Source organism: Equus asinus, unplaced genomic scaffold, assembly GCF_041296235.1.
Source record: "Equus asinus isolate D_3611 breed Donkey unplaced genomic scaffold, EquAss-T2T_v2 contig_800, whole genome shotgun sequence".
NCBI lineage: Eukaryota > Metazoa > Chordata > Mammalia > Perissodactyla > Equidae > Equus > Equus asinus.
Window position 1 is genome coordinate 928966 of NW_027225517.1, and position 19557 is coordinate 948522.

The window sequence follows — 19557 nt, forward strand, 5'->3', positions numbered from 1 at the left end:
TAGGTTTGTGAGAGACTATCAAGCAGAAGACCTAGCTAAGATTTGCCTGATTCCCATCCCACACAAACTGTGACTTGAGAAATGTGTGTTATTTTAAGCCACTATGATTTGGCTTCATCTGTAATGCAGCAATATGTTACTAATACAGTACTAAATTAATAGTTTACTTTATTGAATAAGAGCAATGTGGATGACATTCCATTTTAGACTTGAAAGACCAGATATGCAACAACAATAAGAACAAGAAAACTCTTCAGATCCCTCCAGGGTAGTGTCTTGTGACTGGAGCTTCATGGATGCCTAAATATAGTTCCTGTTTTGCTGACTAAACTAGAATGTTAGAAATTAAGCTTAAACAACCAAAACCTTCTTTGAATTTCTCAAATAAGTCCAGAATGGCAGGATCACTCCTAAACCAGTCAGTTTGTGTATTTATATACATTGATTTGCTTATGAAAAATATTGTAAAAGTTTAAAACCAAACAACCTTTTATAGAAAAAAATCAGGGATGGTAGGACCAAGTATATGGGACATTTCTAGGATAAACTATAATCAATTTAATATCTAATAGTTCTCTAAGAAAAAGCTCTATGTAGAGAAAAATATAGATTAATCCAAATAATTACTTGGTGCCACATTGAAAGAGAAGTAAATTTAATGGTGCCCTGAATTCCATTGCTTTTCATCACTGTGTGTGATCAGGTTGTTTTGCATGTGTAAACAGTCCAAGGCAGCTTCCTGGGCAGCTTTTGCTGGGTTTCTGTCATTTGCACGGTCCTCCACTTGGGAACATAAACTCTGATTGTATTGATCTTTGGTTACTTAAAATTTTCCCAGTCACAAAGGTTTGCTCAAGGTCAATTCAACAAAGCAATAAGAAAAAGGCATACTTGTGAAAAGTAGGCACGATCTGAAGAACAGTAATGCCAGAGGAAACATTCAGTGAGGGAGTAAGTGGTCATGTGGTCTGCAGATGGATGCAGCTAAAGACAAATGTACATCTTTATTTAGTTTTATGCTTGAGCAAGTATGCCTAATATTAGAAAATAATTCAGGAAATGTTTTATTGATGGGCATAAAATAGAACACATGAAGAAACAATCAGCAAAGAAGATGACACTCATCTCTACAGGAGCATCTGCATGATTAAATGTTTATTTACAACTTGCCTGTAGAAAGTACGAGGATAAGTGAGGGTTGTCTCCTTGACCAATCTTCTTTGAACACTCTCTTCCAGTGTTCTATGTTTTGGAGCCTGTCCTTCTAGTCTATTGTCATCCTAGTTCCTAGGCTTACCTTGATCAACTTTCTCTTCTTTTCAAGTACATTTCCTTTCTCCATATCTCTCTCATTTCACTTTGGTTCTCTGTGAATTCCAAGGGACCAGTAGTACTTCCAGCAAACAGTTTTATGTATTAAGTGAATCCTTTTAGAGACTCTCAGTCCTTGCCATCTAATCCCATTGTGATTTCCTAGTAATGAGTCATATCTGTGGAAAAGACCAGCAGAGTTCATAATTTTTCATGTTCTCCTCTTTTTTCTGGGGACAGAGCAGGATTACATTCTCCAGACTCCCTTGCAGTTAATTGGGGCCATATGACTAAGAGATGGCCAGTGAAATGTGGTCGAAAGTGATACACATTACTTTCAGGACTGGCCCATAATCACTCTGCCCCCTTTCTCCCCATAGTTCTTAATCTTCTCTCCCTTTCTCCATTTGCTGGATGAATGGAAAGGATTCTGGGGATCTAGAGACAGGTAGAGGCTAAGACAGAAGAAACAGAAGTCTGTTTTTCTAAATGACTACATGGAACAGCTGTTTCTGAAGACCAGCGAACATTTTTGTCCCCGTGTTGATGTGTCCAATTAATACATGAATGCCAGCTTCTATGGCTTAAGCTCTATAATGGGAGACACTGTGCAGTAAAGTCAATAGATCCCATCAAAATACCAGCTGGATTGTTATATAAACCTTCTCCTAGAACCATTCTCATTTCACAGAGATTAGCAAATTCTGATTCACTGAATAAACCTGCATGATTTTCCTTACTCTTTCTTTTCCTTCTAATGGAGTGAGTGGGAAGTGCAAAAAAGTTGTGAGGTCTCTATGTGAGAAACAACAAGCACCACAAAAAGGAAATGTTAATTATGTGATGTGATGGAGGTGGTAGCTAATGCTGTGGTGGTGATCATATTACAATATGTGTGTTTATCAAATCAGCATGTTGTACAGCTTCAGTTTCACAATGTTACATGTCAATTATGCCTCCACAAAGCTGGAAAAAACCCAAAATGAAAAAACAGAAACAATGAGAAATTTTGGCCTGTCCATTCTGTGATTGGTATAATTCTGCTACATAATGGGGAGTCAGTTGTTTCCCATGAGAGTGCTTAGCATCTATCTTTGCTTAAGCATTTCATAAATCCATGTGAGCTGTCACAACATCTACCCATCAGTGTTATTTCTTTATGAATACTCCCACCTATAGCACTACTTCCTTCTGACCAGGAGGTAATCATGGCTTTGGAATGATTTGGGAATCTTCTCTCCATGGAGGAAATCATGGATTTGCGTTGCTCAGGGGATCACAGAAGGAGCTCTTCTTTCTGAACTTTCCTTTTGAATGTCAAATACTGGTTTTGACTCCATGAGTGTAGTATTTCATGGCTCCAATGAGCTGACTGTTGCATAATGTGGCACACTTTTAGACTATTCTCTCCCTCTGCACATAGTGATTCCTTAGATTGCCCCCTCTGCCTTTTTCCCTTGAAAAGATCTACTCATGCTCAAGTGTCTTCTGAAGTTCTCAAGTAAATTGCCTACAATGTTTCCACAGCACCTTGTTCATATCTTCATTAAAGCATCTTGGAGTATGCATGTAGGTCAGTGACTATCTTTAATCGTCCTGAAGAAGTCTGAATCCTACCACTGTCAGGCACATAACATGTGTCCTGTCAATATATGTGGGGTGAATAATTGAAAGTGGGTAGTGGAAGACATGAATGGGTCTCACCTTAAATAGCATCACCCATAGGTCCCCAGCACATACTGTAGGACTGGCCTCTCTTAAGACTCCATGGTATCCATAGATGCTCATTTGTTTTTTGCATTAAGTTGATCTCTTTCCATTTTGAGAAAGTGATATTTAAAATCTATCTTTAGGGGCTGGCCCCGTGGCCGAGTGGTTAAGTTCGCGCGCTCCGCTGCAGGCGGCCCAGTGTTTCGACGGTTCGAATCCTGGGCGCGGACATGGCACTGCTCGTCAGACCACGCTGAGGCAGCGTCCCACATGCCACAACTAGAGGAACCCACAACGAAGAATGCACAACTATGTACTGGGGGGCTTTGGGGAGAAAAAGGAAAAAATAAAATCTTTAAAAAAAAAATAAAAAAAATAAAATCTATCTTTAAATTTAAGTGTTATCTCATCCTCATAGAATTTGGGTTATTTCTTAATGCCTTGTTTCTTTAGTTTCCTCATGGCTGACTTCATTTCCTGATTTCTTAAGGTGAAGATCATAGGATTGAGCAAAGGAGAGGTGACAGTGAAGGTGACTGAAATGGCAGTGCCTGGGGGGAGGGCAGTGAAGGTCCAGGTATAAACATAGGTGCAGGGCACCAGGTTTAGTGTCACCACAGTGATGTGTGTGGTACAGGTGTATTGACTTTTCTCCTGCCCTCTCAAGAATGAGATCTCAGCATCCTCAGGATTACTGTGTAGTATATGAGGAGAAAGAAGAATATATAACAGCTGAGTAATCCATTATTGGAAATCATCAGGAGCTCCAGAGTGAGGGTGTCAGTGAAGGCTAGTTTGAGTGCTCCGGGGACATCACAGTAGAATGGATCAAGAACACTGGGTCCCCAGAAGGGGAGGCGAAGTAATAAAGAAATCTGGACGATGGAGTGGACAAAGACCCCCACCCAGGAGGCCTCAACTAGGCTAGTGCATCGTTGCCTACTCCTTATAGTCATATGATGGAGGGTATTGAGATGGTAACGAAATGGTATAGCAATACAATGCCAACACAGAGAGAGAAAAAAACATCTGCACCTCCCAGATGGTAGAAGAACGTTTGAGCTATGCAGCCCTTGAAGGAGATGTTTTTTATCTGTTATTCTTTATTTTTTAATTGAATTCATAATAGTTTACATCAATGTGAGATTTCAGTTGTACAATATTTCTTGACTGACACCACATAAGTGCTCCCCTTCACCCTCTGTGCCCACCCTCCACCTCCCTTCCTCTGGTAACAACTGAACTATTTTCTTTGTCCATCTGCTTGTTTATATTCCACATATGAGTGAAATCATCTGGTATTTGTCTCTCTCAGACTGGCTTATTTCACTTAGCGTAATTTCCTCCAGGTCCTTCCATGTTATTGCAAATGGGATGAATCGGTCTTTTTTATGGCTGAGTAGTATTCCATTGTATATCTCTACCACAGCTTCTTTATCTAATCATCAGTCAATGGACACTTGGATTGTTTCCACGTCTTGGCTATTGTGAAGTACTGCAATGAACACAAGGGTACATATGTTACTTTGGATTGTTGCTTTCAAGTTGTTTGGGTAGATACCAGGTAGTGGGATAACTGGGTCATATGATATTTCTATTTTTAGCTTTTTAAGGAATCTCCATACTGTTTTCCCTAGTGGCTGTACCAGTTTTCATTCCAACCAGCAGTGCATGACCATTCCAGTTTCTCCACATCCTCTCCAACATTTTTTGTCATTGGTCTTGGTAATTACAGTCACTCTGACTGGTGTAAGGTGATGTCTCATGGTAGTTTTGATTTGCATTTCCCAAATGATCAGTGATGTTGAGCACCTTTTCATGTGCCTGTTGGCCATCTGTGTATCTTCCTTTGAAAAATGTCTGTTCATATCTTCTGCCCAGTTTTTGATTGGGTTGTTTGTGGGGGTTTTTTTTTTTGAGTTATGTGGGTTCTTTATATACTTTGGATATCAACCCTTTGTCTGACAAACGATTTGCAAATATTTTCTCGCATTGGTGGGTTGTCTTTCCATTTTGTTGACGGTTTCTTTTGCTTTGTAGAAGCTTTTTAGTTTGATGTAGTCCCATTTGTTAGCTTTTTATTTTGTTTCCCTTACCTGAGTAGACATGGTATTTGAAAAGCTGTGGCTAAGACCAATGTCAAAGAATATACTGACTATATTTTCTTCTAGGATTTATATGGTTTCAGTTCTTACATTCAAATATTTAATCCCTTTGGAGTTACTTTTCAAGTATGGTGCAAGATAATGGTCTACTTTCATTCTTTTCCATGTGGCTGTCCAGTTTTCCCAACACCATTTATTGAAGAGACTCTCCCTTCTCCACTGTATGGTCTTTGGCTCCCTTGTCAAATATTGGCTGTCCATAAATGTGTAGGTTTATTTCTGGACTCCAGATTCTGTTCCATTGATCTTTGTGTCAGTTTTTGTGCCAGTACCATGCTGTTTTGGTTATTATGGCTTTGTAGTATATTTTGAAATCAGGAAGTGTGATACCTCCAGCTTTGTTCTTTTTTCTCGGGAATACTTTGGCTGTTTGAGGTCTTTTGTTGTTAAATACAAATTTTAGGATTCTTTGTTCTATTACTGTGAAAAATGTTGTTGGAACTTTGGTAGGGATTGCGTTGAATCTATAGATTGCTTTAGGAAGGATGGACATTTTAACTACCTTAAATCTTCCAATCCAAGAGCACGGAATATCTTTCCATTTCTTTGTGTCTTCTTCAATTTCTTTCAACAATGTTTTATAGTTTTGGGTGTACAGGTCTTTCAACTCTTTGATTAAGTTTATTCCTAGGTATTTTATTCTTTTTGTTGCAATTGTAAATGGGATTGTATTTTTAATTTCTTTTTATGCTACTTCATTGTTAGTGTATGCAAGCACAACTGATTTTTGTATGTTCATTTTGTATCCTGCGACTTGACTGTATTCATTTATTATTTCTAAAAGTTTTTTAGTGGATTCTTTAGGATTTTCTAGATATAAAATCATGCCTGCAAAGAGTGACAGTTTCACTTCTTTGTTTCCAATATGGATCCTTTTTATTTCTTTTTCTTGCTTGATTGCTCTGGCTAAGACTTCCAATACTATGTTAAATAAGAGTGGTAACAGTGGGCATCCTTGTCTGGTTCCTGTTCTTAGAGGGATGACTTTCAGTTTTTCACCATTAAATATGATGTTGGCTGTGGGTTTGTCATATATGGCCTTTATTATGTTGTGGTACTTTTCTTCAATGCCCATCTTATTGAGAGTTTTTATCATAAATGGATGTTGAATTTGGTCAAATGCTTTCTCTGCATTTCTATTGAAATAATCATGTGATTTTTATTCCTCATTTTGTTAATGTCTTGTATCACATTGATTGATTTGCAGGTGTTGAACCACCTTCCATCCCTGGAATGAATCCTTCTTGATCATTGTGTATGATTCTTTTAATGTATTGCTGTATTTGGTTTACGAATATTTTGTTGAGGATTTTTGCATCAATGTTCATCAGTGATATTGGCCTGTAGTTTCCTTCTTTGTGTTGTCCTTGTCTGGTTTTGCTATCAGGGTAATGTTGGTCTCATAGGATGGGTTAGGAAATGTTCCGTCTTCTTCACTTTTTCAGAATAGTTTGAGAATAATAAGTACTAAATCTTCTTTGACTGCTTGGTAGAATTATCCATAGAAGCCATCTGGTCCTGGACTTTTGTTTTTTAGGAGGTTTTTGATTACTGTTTCAATCTCTGTACTTGTTATTTGTCCATTCAGATTCTGTATTTCTTCTTGATTCAGTTTTGGGAGGTTGTATGAGTCTAGGAGTTCATCCATTTTTTCCAGGTTATCGAATTTGCAGGCATATAGTTTTTCACAGTATTATCTTATAATCCTTTGTATGTCTGCAATATCTGTTGTAATTTCTCCCTTTCATTTCTAATTTTATTTATTTGAGCTGCATCTCTTTTTTTCTTGGTGAGTCTGGCTGTTTGTCAATTTTGTTTATCTTCTCAAAGAACCAGCTCATAGTTCCATTGATCCTTTTTACTGTTTTTTAAGTCTCTATTTCATTTATTTCTATTCTTATTTTTATTATTTCTCTCCTTATGCTGACTTTGGGCTTTGTCTGTTCTTCTTTTTCTAGCTCTGTTAGATGCATTTGAAGATTGCTTATTTGAGACTTTTCTTGATTGTTGAGGTAGGCCTGTATTGCTATGAATTTCCCTCCTATGACTGCTTTTGCTGCATCCTATAATAGTTGGTGTACTGTGTTTCCATTTTCCTTTGTCTCCAGGTTTTTTAAAATTTACTCTTTGATTTCTTCAATGATCCAATGGTTGTTCAAAAGCATGTTGTTTAATCTCCACATATTTCTGACTTTCCCAGTTTTGTTCTTGTGGTTGATTTCCAGCTTCCTAGCATTGTGGTGAGAGAAGATGGTTGGGATGATTTCAATCTTCTTGAATTTATTGAGGCTTGCTTTGTTGCACAACATACGGTCTATCTTTGAGAATGTTCCATGGGCACTTGATAAGAATGTATATTTTGCTGGTTTTGGATGGGATGCTCTATATATGTCTATTAAGTTCATCTGTCCAAGTGTTTCATTGAAATCTACTATTTCCTTGTTGACTTTTGTCTGGATAATCTGTCCATTGAATTAAGTGGAGTGTTGAGGTCCCCTACTATTATTGTGTTGCTGTTAATTTCTCCCTTTATGTCTGTTAATAATTGCTTTATGTACTTTGGTACCCCATGTTAGGTGCATGTATATTAATAAGTGTTATGTCCTCTGGTGAAATGTCCCTTTTATCATTAAATACTGCCCCTCTTTGTCTCTCATTGTCTTTTTAACTTAGAGTCTGCTTTGTCTGATAAATGTATGGCAACACCTGCTTTCTTTTGTTGGCCCTTAGCTTGGAGTATTTTCTTCTATCCCTTCACACTAAGCCTATGTTTGTCTTTGTAGCTGAGGTGTGTTTCCTGGAGGCAGCATATTGGTGAGTCTTATTTTTTAATCCATCCAGCTACTCTGTGTCTTTTTATTGGAGAGTTCAGTCCATTTACATTTAGAGAGATTATTGTTATATGAGGGCTTAATGCTGCCATTTTATCTCTTGTTTTCTGGTTGTTCTATGTTCCCACTGTTTCTTTTCCTTTGTATTTCTGAGTGCTGTTTCATTTTGTTGGTTTTCTGAGAGGGATTTCTCAGTTTGTGAGTTGCGGCTGTGCACTGATCTTTTGTTTAGTAGTATTGTGAGGATTGTATGAAAGATATTGGAGATGAGATAGTCCATTTTCTTATAGCCTCTTATCTCCATTACCATAAGTAGGTTCCTTCCCTTTCCTCTCCCTTTCTGAGTAATTGCTATTACACATTGTTGTCTTTTTAATTTTGTGAGTTTGTGGTTAAGTTGAAGTGTTTATTGTTACTTTTGATCCTTTCTTTCCCTTTCTCTTTTAAGTTGTAATTGAGCCTTTGCCTACTTGTTATAGTAGAGAGCTGCAAGTTTCTGGTCATGTCTGTCTATTTATCTCCTTGCTCAGAGATTTGTAGACCTTTACCTTTTTGTTGCAAGTGTGAAGGAATCTGTAATTATTTCTTGTAGGGGAAGTCTTGCGGTGATGTACTCCCTCAGATTTTGTTTATCTGGGAAAGCTTTTATTTCTCCACCGTACCTGAAGGAAAGTTTCACTGGATAGAGTATTCTTGGCTGAAAGTTTTTGTCTTTCAGTATTTTGAATATATCATTCCATTCTCTCCTAGCTTGTAGGTTTCTGCTGAGAAATCCACTGAAAGTCTGATAGGGTTTGCTTTGTAAGTTATTTTCTTCTGCTTTGCTGCTGCTAATATTCTTTACTTATCCCAAACTTTTGCCATTTTTACTATTATATGCCTTGGAGAGGGTCTTTTAGGGTTGATAAATTTGGGCATTTGATTAACTTCATTTATCTGTAAATCTGAAACCTTCCTCATGTTTGGGAAGTTCTCAGCAATTATTTCTTTGAACAAGCTCTCTGCTCCTTTCTCTCTCTCTTTGCTGTCTGGGATACATATAGTCTTTGTGTTGTTTTTCCTAATTGAGTTGGATAGTTCTTGAAGAATTCCTCCATTCTTAAAAAATCTTAGTTCTGTCACCTCTACAGGTGGTGACCTGTAGAATTTCTACACTTTTATCCTCAAGAAGGCTAATTCTTTCCTCCATAAGATTAATTCTATTTCTTAATGATTCTAGATTATTATTTATTTCATTAGTTGTGTTTTTCACATCCAGAATTTCTGCTTGATTTTTTCTCAATCTCTTTGGTGAAGAGATTCATTTTATTGCTGAGCTCCTTGAATTGTCTTTCTGTGTTATGTTGCAAGTCATTGAGTTTCCTTATGATGGCTATTTTGAATTCTCTGTCATTTAGGTTGTATGTTTCTGTGTCTTCAGTGTTAGTTTCTTGAGAATTGTCATTTTCCTTCTGGTCTGAATTTTTGCTGCAGTTTCTCATGGTATTTGATGAACTAATCCTTTGTGGTATTCTTAGGATGCTGATTCACCCGGTTACCACTAGGGGGGAGCAGGAGCAGTATTTCTGGCCCCACCCAATCTGCTGGAAGCTGTGGGGGTATTATGGGTGCTTGCCCCAGCTTGGGATGCATTCAGGCACTGATGTGGGCTGTCCTTCTCAGGAGGGCTTCCTTGTTAGGCCAGTGCCACTCTTTGGAGCTTCAGGGGTGCTCTGAGCTCCCCCTCCCCACCAGAAAGTTATCACCAGTGGGCTCAAAGCTCCTGTGCTTATTCCTGCAGCTGCCCAGACCCATTCCTTCTTTGGGAGCACAGCTGCACTGTGAGTGTTCGCACACACCTAGAAAGTGTTTGCTCCAGCATGGAAATCTGCTGAGGTCCCTGTTTACACTCCACAATGTACGGGGCCACTGTGCTTGGTGAGCAGGGCTTCCTCTGTGGGACCTGAGCTATGGTTATTCTTTGACAGCACTGGGACACGATGGGCTCCCATTCCCTGCCAGGAAAGTGAGCGCCTGTGGGTTCAAAGGTGCCACTCTTATTCCCGCAGTAGCCCTTACCAGTTTGCTCTGTGGGAGCGCAGTTGCACTGTGAGCATTCCGTGTGCCTGGGAAGTGTTTGCCCGAGTGCGGGAATCTGTTGAGGTCCCTGTTTATTATCCACAGTCCACAGGCCACTGTGCTTGGTGGGCAGGGCTTCCTTGCTGGAACCCCAGCTATGGCTGCTCCTTTACAACACAAGGGTGTGGTGGGCTTCCTCTCTCCACTGGGAGAGTGACCACTAGTGTGGGATAAGGGTTACCACCTCCTCCTCTTACAGTTACCATGTTGCGTGTTCCCAATTTCTAAGTGTTTGCACCAGGTTGGAAAGTATTCATGTGTGTGCATAGGGCTACTGGGGGAGAGCAGCGTGTGCTCACCTATCTCTGCCACTTCCCAGGGGGCCGGTCCATCCACCCTCAGATGTATAGCTGCGAGTGTCTCTCAGGCCTCCTGTTGTGATGTGTGGGCTTCCTCCAGTGGTCATTGAATGTCTATTTAGTTGTAGTTCAAAAGAGGGTGAGAAAACAGGAACAGCTCACTCTACCATGCTGTTGATATCACTGAGCCAGGATGACTCTTTAAGTTGTCAAAACAGCACGCAAACTTATTGTCATATTTTAATTACAGAAAGCTAGAAATTCTAGGATGAAAGCTGCTTTGAATTCAATGTTCATTCCCATATTTTCTACCCCATCAGTTTCTTTCCCAATAATGAGGAGTATGGGCCATATAGGAGGAGAATATAAGAGGTCAATGAAGGGCAGCATGTGTGTTAGGCAGAACAATACAGATGATATCAAAATGACATTAGTTTTTCCCTGAGCATTTACAATTTCCAGTCATTGTATGTTTCACATATACCATCACACTTTAACCTTCACAACAAGACCATGAGATGGATATTATAAGTATCTTTGTATAGGTGAACTGTGACCTGTTAAGAGATAAAATAACTTGCTCCACATCCAACCACTGGTGGATGGCAGAGATGGGATTCAGACCCAGGTATGCACGACTCTGAAGTTAGAGCTTTCAGCTATAATGCTTTACTTTTACCAAGTTTTCCCAGACAAAAACACTAGCCAGTACTTCCTGTTCACAAAAACCAACAGGCTGAAGAATAGACTCATTAAAGTTTTATCTTCTTCAAATTTTCCTCTGTCTCTTTGGGAATTGGGAAATGGGAAGTGGGAAGAATGTTAATCCTCAATTATGAAGTCAATCTCAGATTAGCTCTGGTAAATCTGCAACAGGAAAATCAGTTCTTGAATAATGAGAATGGCTTACTCTTTGTGTAGCATCCCTGAGATTCTGCCTTTGTCTAAACTTATCACAAGAATGTGAATCTGGCACATCTAATTCTACATCACATCAGTCCTTTTAGGCCATTTTGTGAAATCTTTCAAAGCTTAGTAATTCCTGATAGGAATCCAGATGGATAACTATTATGTACCTTTGAGGTCCTCAAGGTCACAAACTCTTTTGGAGTTAAAGCAGAAAAAATGTCTTAAACTGTGATGGGAAATGTGTCCCTATATATGTGTACTTCAGATGCACTGATCATGAGATCTTTCTAGAACTGGATTGCAGTTTGGCATAGACAGGCCCAGTAATGTAAAAAGTTACATTCAAATGGTAGAAGAGCAATCAATTGGGTATCTGAAGAGTTATCTCTGTAATTAAGTTGATATGAAATCTTGAGCAAATCATTCTATTTCTAGGTTTCTATTTACTTACCTCTTGAAAAAAAGAATTGAATTCAACCATTATCTTCACTTGCCGTATTGTTGTCATCATTGACACATTGTTCCTTTGCTCTTTAAATGGAAATACATCAATCAGTTCAATCCTATAACGCTAGTTACTTCATGCTTACCAGAAGCTTGAGTTACCAGCTACCTATTAACTAGAAAAATAAATCATTACCTAGTAAGAGTATTTGGCTTATTGACAATATATTTGAGTATATAAGTATGACTCTATGTGAAGAATAATGGAAGGAGTCCTTGGTGATGAAGAGGTTGGAGACTCCTATTCTTTCACAGAAGGCTTGAGTCTTCTCTTCAGTCTCTTCATTGCTGACTCCATTTCCTGGTTCCTCAGCATGTAGATCAAGGGGTCCAGCAGAGAGGAAATGCCAGTGAACATGACAGAGATGGCCTTATCTGTGGGAGGGCCGTGAAGGGCCACTAATAGACATAGATGCAAGGCACAAAATACAGTGTTACCACAGTGATGTGTGAGGCGCAGGTGAATAAGGCTTTCCTCCTGCCCTCCCCTGCATAAGACATGAGTATCATTAGGATGACTGTGTAGGACACAAGCAGGTAGACAAATCCCAGGGTAGTGACTAAGCCATTGTTGGAAATCATCAGGAGCTCAAGTGCAAAGGTGTCTGTACAGGTGAGTTTGAGGACCTGGGGACATTGCAGTAAAAAGTGTCAAGAAGTTTGGGTCCACAGAAAAGTAGAGGCAGCAACAGGGAAATCTGCATGATGGAATGTATAAAACTCTTCATCCAGGATGCCACAATGAGGGCAGTGCATCACCCCCTACTCATGGTGGTCATATAGTGCAGGAGATGGGAGATGGCTATCTGGTGGTCAAACACCATCACTGACAAAGAAAAAATGTCTGTTCCACTGAGGAGGTGGAAGAAAAACAACTGTGTCATGCTGTGTGTATAGGATATGGTCTTTATGTTTGATAGCTGATTTACTAGGACCTTTAGAGCAGTGATGGAGGTGAAGAAGATGTAAAGAATGGTTAGATTGTGGAGAAGGAAATACATGGGGGTATGAAGGAAGGACTCACAAGTCACAGTAGCTGTGTTGAGGAAGTTTCCCAGCAAAGTTGTATGATACACAAAACATAAAAAGAGAAATCATACCAAGCTCAGGTCTTTGGACTAAGTCCTAGAAATATATATTTTTTAACCCAGAGCCATTTCCCAACTCCATTGAATCACATTTCTTCTTTATGTAGCTTGGAAAAAAATTAAAAGGGTTATTTCAGAAAGGGTTTACACTCCCTTAATATATTCAGGTTTATAGAGTCAGGTGTTAGGTCTGAATACTGGCAAGGTGTTATCAGCACATGAAGAGTTGTTCCGAGATTATAGTTGATGTGTCCAAAATGACATCCCCTACACGAGCATGCATTTAATCATTATTTCTTCTGTAAATTATAAGTATTTTAGAAAATGCATAAAAATAGTTTTCTCAGCATATACGTTCTAAGTATCCAAGATGAACAAGTGGATGTTAAATATTCAGAGATGGACTATTGTGGAAGGAGGGATATAAAAATGGATGCAGTTTGGTGTGTGGATAAGAAAGTGCCTATTTGGTATGACTGGGGTTCTTTGAGGTTCCACAAGAGCGTCGGGTTTTTTTCCAGACTGAAATCTCCATTTAAATAGTTTAAAAGCTCCTATTTGCAAAATGGTTGTCTTTAGACTGAATTCAACAGAAGCACTCTTCCCTTTTTAAAACTCAGATGTAATGCTGTGAAAAATTAGAAAATTTTAAAGCCCTAAGAATTCTTCTCTGTTGCTCTATTCTTCCTTAAGGGGATTACTTTGTTTCTGTCTTTACCTTAAACTACTTTAGGTATCAAACCACCCGGGTGTTGAAGAGCTTTTCAGCTATGAAAAGAAAAGTGATAACTTAGAGCTTCTCTTCTGTTCATTATTCAAATTTATTTTTAAAAGTTATTTTTTTATTGTGCTATCATTGACATTCAATAGACTCAAGTATTTGACGTATACACTTTGATATGTTTTGATATAAGCGTATACCCATGACATCGTCACTATATTTAAGATAGTTAACATTTGTGTCATCCCAAAAGTGTCCTTGTGGCCCTTTGTAATATGTCCACTCTTCCCATCCTTCTACAGGCAACCACTGATCTTCTTTCTATCACTATCCATTCATTTGCATTTTCTACAAATGGAATCCTACAATGTGTTCTCCTTTTTTGTCTGGCTTGTTTCACTCATAGAATTCATCCATACTTTGGGGTCTACCAATATTTTGTTCTTTTTTATTGTATGGGTGTGCCACATTTTGTTATTCTTTCACATGCTGATGGACATTTGGGGTTGTTTTTGGTTTTTGACTATTACATGTAAAGCTGCTATGAATATTCATATACAGGTCTTCGTGTGGACATAAGTTTTCATTTCTCTTGGGTAAGTACCTAGGAGTACAATGGATGCAAGTCTTAAAATTCAATAAGAAAGAGAACAAATGAATTTAAAAAAATGAAGAAAAGGTTTCAACAGACATCTCAACTAGAAGATACAGAGATAGCATGTAAGTACAAGAAAAGATACTCAACATCATTTCTCACTGGGGAAATGTAAATTAAAACCATAGTGAGATAAAAGTACACATCAATTAGAATGGCTAAAATAAAAAAGGCATATATCAAGAGTCAAGAAAAATGTAGAGGAATGGAATTCTGGTGGGAATGTTCAACAGCGCAACCAGTTTTGAAAACATATTGTCAGTTTTTTAAAATGTTACGTGTATACTTAACATATAATCTTATTGCTTTTGAATGCCTTTCTTTTTCTTGAATCTTTGAAATGGATTTTAATTTCTTTCTTTGCAGTCTATCTCCCTTTTCTTGCCATAATCAGAAATAGAAGGTGAAAATCATTTCTCCCATTTTTTGGGTGTGTTTCCCAGTTCAAATGAAGATATTTATTTTCACCTCGTACACATTCCTTTCAAGTTTTCTTTTGTCTGAATGCAATTTTGTCCCCCAAGTCTACTTAATTTGGAAAATTTAAAAAGCTACCAAGAGGTATCATAGCATACAGGGAGAAACTTGGGAGCCTCCGGCATCACACAGCCTGTTCAGCTCCTAGCTGGGCACTGACTGGTTGTGCTATGGGAGAAGTTAATTTACCCCTTTGGCCTCAGGCTCTGCATCAGTATTTGGAAACAATAACATCTCCTTAATGTGACTTTTGCAAAGACTAAATGAATTAATCTAGGCAAAAGCAAGAATACTTAGAGTGTTGTCTAACCAATGACGAGTGCTTATACTTATCTTACCTTAAAGAAAAACTCCAGGTTAGTAAGTGTCACAGACACACAGCTTCTTTAAATGTACTGACAATCTATTATGGGAGCCTTTCATTTCGTAGAACATGTATTCTAAAACAGCTTCATCAGAACATACTGTCTTGGGAGAAATCTGAAGTGTTTTTCTTTCAGTGTCAATGAGAGTGGCCAAGAGGGTGGTGACAGTGTATGGTAGTAAAGAGAATGCTTGCTTGGTTGGGCTTATTATCTGACATCATCTTAGCAGACCAGAGAAGTTGAGTGTCGTTCTCTGCAGTGAGAGCCATCTGGGGTCAAGTCCTGGTTTTGTCACTGTGTGTGGGTAAGTGAGAGACCTCACGGAGTCTCTACTTCTTCATCTATACAATGGGGGTTTTAATAATACCCACCACACAGGGAAGTTATATGAGGATTAGGTGAATTAACATATGCAGAGTCTCAGCACACATTGCTGGTTATCTGTTATGATTAGTACTATGTTGAGCAGCATTAACACTGGAGGTTCATCAAGAAATGGAGTGTGTTGACGTAATGGTAGGTGAGTCATCAATTCTGACTAGTTTAAAGAGAGGAAACGATCACCAGAAAACATCAATTCAATATAGTTACTGGAGATATTGAGGAGGTCCATCCTAGTTATGAAAACCTTCCAGAGGGATGCCATGTAAATAATAGACTATGATCTACACAGAATGGTAGATGGTAGATGGTACCTCAGACACCAGGTCAGGCTTCTTTGTCAGAAAGGAATGGGTCCCATGTTCACAAGCTACCTTTGGTAATTCAGACAACATCTTATACCTTCTGTTTCACGTTTCTGCTATTTTTTAAATCCATCTAATTATTTAGTAAATATTTATAGAAAATTGACAGTGTTCTATGTTATACAAGACAAAAGAATATAATCCAAACCAGTGGAAAAACAACTGAAATCTAATAGTAATATGGGAGAGATGGAGACTGTGTAAAGACAGATGAGCCATGTGTGAGAAACAGACAACTCACCAAAAGGCTCAGAGAACCCTGCATGGAGGAGGTGACACTTATGTTTGGGGCATGTGGGAGTGGACAGAATGGGAGATCTGGCTTTAGGGGACCACTTGAATATATAAAAGTTGCTCACGAGTCAGAAGTTTGGCTGCAAAGAAAGGATACAAATATGAAGGCATGGAAAGACATAGGAAGGAAAATCATTGCTATAAATTTTTATTTTTTGGTAAATCTAGGGAAAGGTATGTAGATGTTCATTGCACTATTCTTTCAAGTTTTTTTGAAGGTTTGACATATTTTATTTTCTCTCTAGTTTTAATTTAACATAAGACATATGTGTGTAGAATTCAGTCTCAGGAGATCCATCTACAGGAAATAAGCCTGAGAAAAATCTCTTCTTTGTGTAATTCAAGGGATTCCAGAAAAAGAGTTGCTTTCTCGTCAATTCCAAAGTGAACTCATTTCTATGACTCTCATTTCACAATATCCTCTTTGTTCATCTTTCTTAGCTGTGCTTTCTGTCACTGAAGTTTCACCCTGGAATGTAGCACTTTGTGTACTTATCACATTGTTTTTAGACAGAATGTATTTATGAATATTAACAATTACATCTAGAGTTCAATTATTCTCACTCTTCTTTTCTCACACTTATGCATAGACACTGAGACCCCACAGGCATTCACACCCATGTAGAGTTATATTTCTTACCTAAGGTCTCCAACCTTCTCTTCCAACATCTTAAACAATGTTCACATGTATCTTGGGAATCATTCAACTTCGTAAAATTCTGTTAAATACCCCTCTCAAAGCCAGTGATTTCAGTGGCTTCCCTTTTATCTTTATGTGGGAAATGGCAGACATAAGATAATATTTTCTCGGTTTGTTCACAAAGTCTGACAGTGCTACACCATATTTGCCAATTCCTTGATCCCAGGATTGGAGTGAGAATTATCACAGGGACTATAGTTGGATGTGATTGTGGAAAAATTCTTCTGATAGTGAGGTGGTTTCAGTGGGAGTGATTGTGATTCAGGCACATATGCTTAGTAACACACTTTTTGTCTAGTGTCTAAAATTTTCTAATGGTGACAAAGATTTTCTCCTTGACTATATTCAGGCTCCCCTGAACTTTTCAACTAGGCTTTGACTTTTGGAACCCCATCCTTGTCTCTGCATTGTCCAATTTTAACAAAAATCCTGCTTCATCAGTTTAGCCAAAATCCCCCATCCTCCATAGCCTATCACCCTCTGTTCAGGTTCCTCATCCTCCACCATCCCCCCAGTGATGTCTAATCACCCTGACCTGACTTTGGCAAGAATTTTATTAGGTCAGTTTAGCCAGAATTCGACATTACTCCTGACATTTCCTTTTAGAGGTTTTTGTACTGGGAAATAAATGTCCATTCTTAAGGATTCTGAGCAACTTCCTTAGGCAGTTTCATGCACGTAGGGTGATTCCTGAAGTTTGACACAAAGCTTTGGAAGCAGCACTTGGACCTGAAGAGGTTGTTTAGTCAAGAGTGAGGGAGCTCCCAAAGAGCTGGTGAACAAAGTGGGTGATGCAGTTCTCACAGGATACACACGCAACCGGAATATCCACACTGGATGCATCTGCAAATCCCACTTGCTTGACCTTCAAAGTTTTTCAAAATACTCACCATCTCCACAATTACTACCCTAAATCATGTCTTCATTATTTCTTTCATGAGATTATTGCCTCATCTTGTTTTTGTCCTCACTCCTCTTCAGTCTATTAATAACAGTAGCTCCTGCAATTCTGTTAAAGCATGCATCACTATTCTGCTCTTTCAAGCCCTCCAAATGTATCCAATCTTGTTTAATGTGAAAGTCAAAATCCTCACAATCATCTAAAGATGGTCGTCCTATGGCCCCATAATATCTCTTACCTTTAGTACTACACCTCTCCTCTTCTCATCCACTTACAAAGGCCTCCTTGCTGTTTCTTGGATCTCTGGGAAGATCAGCATCTCATGGCCTTTGCATGTCTGATTTTTGGACTGAGATTTGGACTGAGACATGAACATGTTTCTAGTTTCAAAGATTTTAACATCTGGGATCTACCTCCAGACATGAGAGGAAAAAGCACAACTCCCAGCAGCTGTAAATAGCATAAAAAGTAAACAATAAAAGCCAAGCTTATATATTGAATAATGTTTTCCACCTCAAGCCAACTTTTTTGAATGTATATGCATAGTCTGATGTAGCTTCATAGGTTTCTGTCATTTTTTAGGGCATCATATTAAGAGAGAATAATAACCATGAAGCAATTGTTTTCTTAACCATATTCTCCAATGACTTGAGGAGCAGAAAGGAGTTAGAGACGATATTCATTCATTGAGTTTTGTAATTCAACAATTTTTATGAGTGTTTTCTATGTTTTGCTTGCTGTGATAGATGCTGGGGATACAATAAAAGCATAATTCTACTGGGGGAGATAGGAAGAAGGAGGACAGGGAATTGGAAACAAGGTCATGAGTTCTGTGCCCAAGCTAAGCCCAGGGCACTGAGGGAAAGTGGTGGAGGTGGCAAGCAGGAAGGTGGGGTTCAGAGGAAGGTCAGGGTAAGGACCCTGCACAAGGTCACAGAACTCATAATTTTTGAGGTCTGTATTCTAAATCAAGCTGTGCTAACTTCAAGACACCTGCTCTCAATCACTGGATTGTGGGCTTTGGATGGAAAAATCTTCAGATAATAGTTATTTAGTTTATCACATAATAGAATCAGAGGAGGAACTTAATTTGAATGTGTTTACTTCCTTAAGATTTGATTACTTTATGAAAGACCATATAGAATCCAATGCCCAATCTGTATTATTTTCTTTCTCTCTTTCTTTTTTTTATTTTAAAGATTGGCACCTGAGCTAACATCTGTTGCCAATCTTCTCTCTCTTTTTCTTCTTCTCCCCAAAGCACCCCAGGACATAGTTGTATATTCTAGTTGCAGGTCTTTCTGGCTCTGCTATGTGGGACACTACCTCAGCATGGCTTGATGAGTGGTGTTAGGTCCATGCCTGGGATCCTCAATGGCAAAACCCTGGGCCACTAAAGTGGAATGCATGAACTTAACCACCCAGCCAAGGGGCCGGCCCCCTGTATTATTTTCTAATATGTGTCTCAGCTCCCTTCCTGGGAACAAGTTATGTACTTGGAATGTCTCAGCATATATATATTTTACTTTTTCTTATTGATATTTTTATTTAGACAACTGGAGATTCCCATGCAGTTGTAAGAAATAGCAGAGAGATATCCCACCTTAACCCATTTTCCCTCAATGTTCATTTCACAATCTATATGTATATCAAAATTTCAAGTTGTACATCTTCACCATATGCCTTTTTTATCTGTCAATTACATCACAAAGGAGCTGGGGAAAAAACCCACAATAATTGCAATATGATAAAATTGTCTGAGT

At 38.6% G+C, this 19557-nt stretch overlaps 1 pseudogene; it reads right to left on the bottom strand.

Moving 5' to 3' along the window:
- Window positions 1-12088: 12088 nt before the first annotated feature.
- Window positions 12089-12935, bottom strand: LOC139044308 (olfactory receptor 4D11-like; annotated as a pseudogene).
- Between the last annotated feature and the right edge of the window lie 6622 nt (window positions 12936-19557).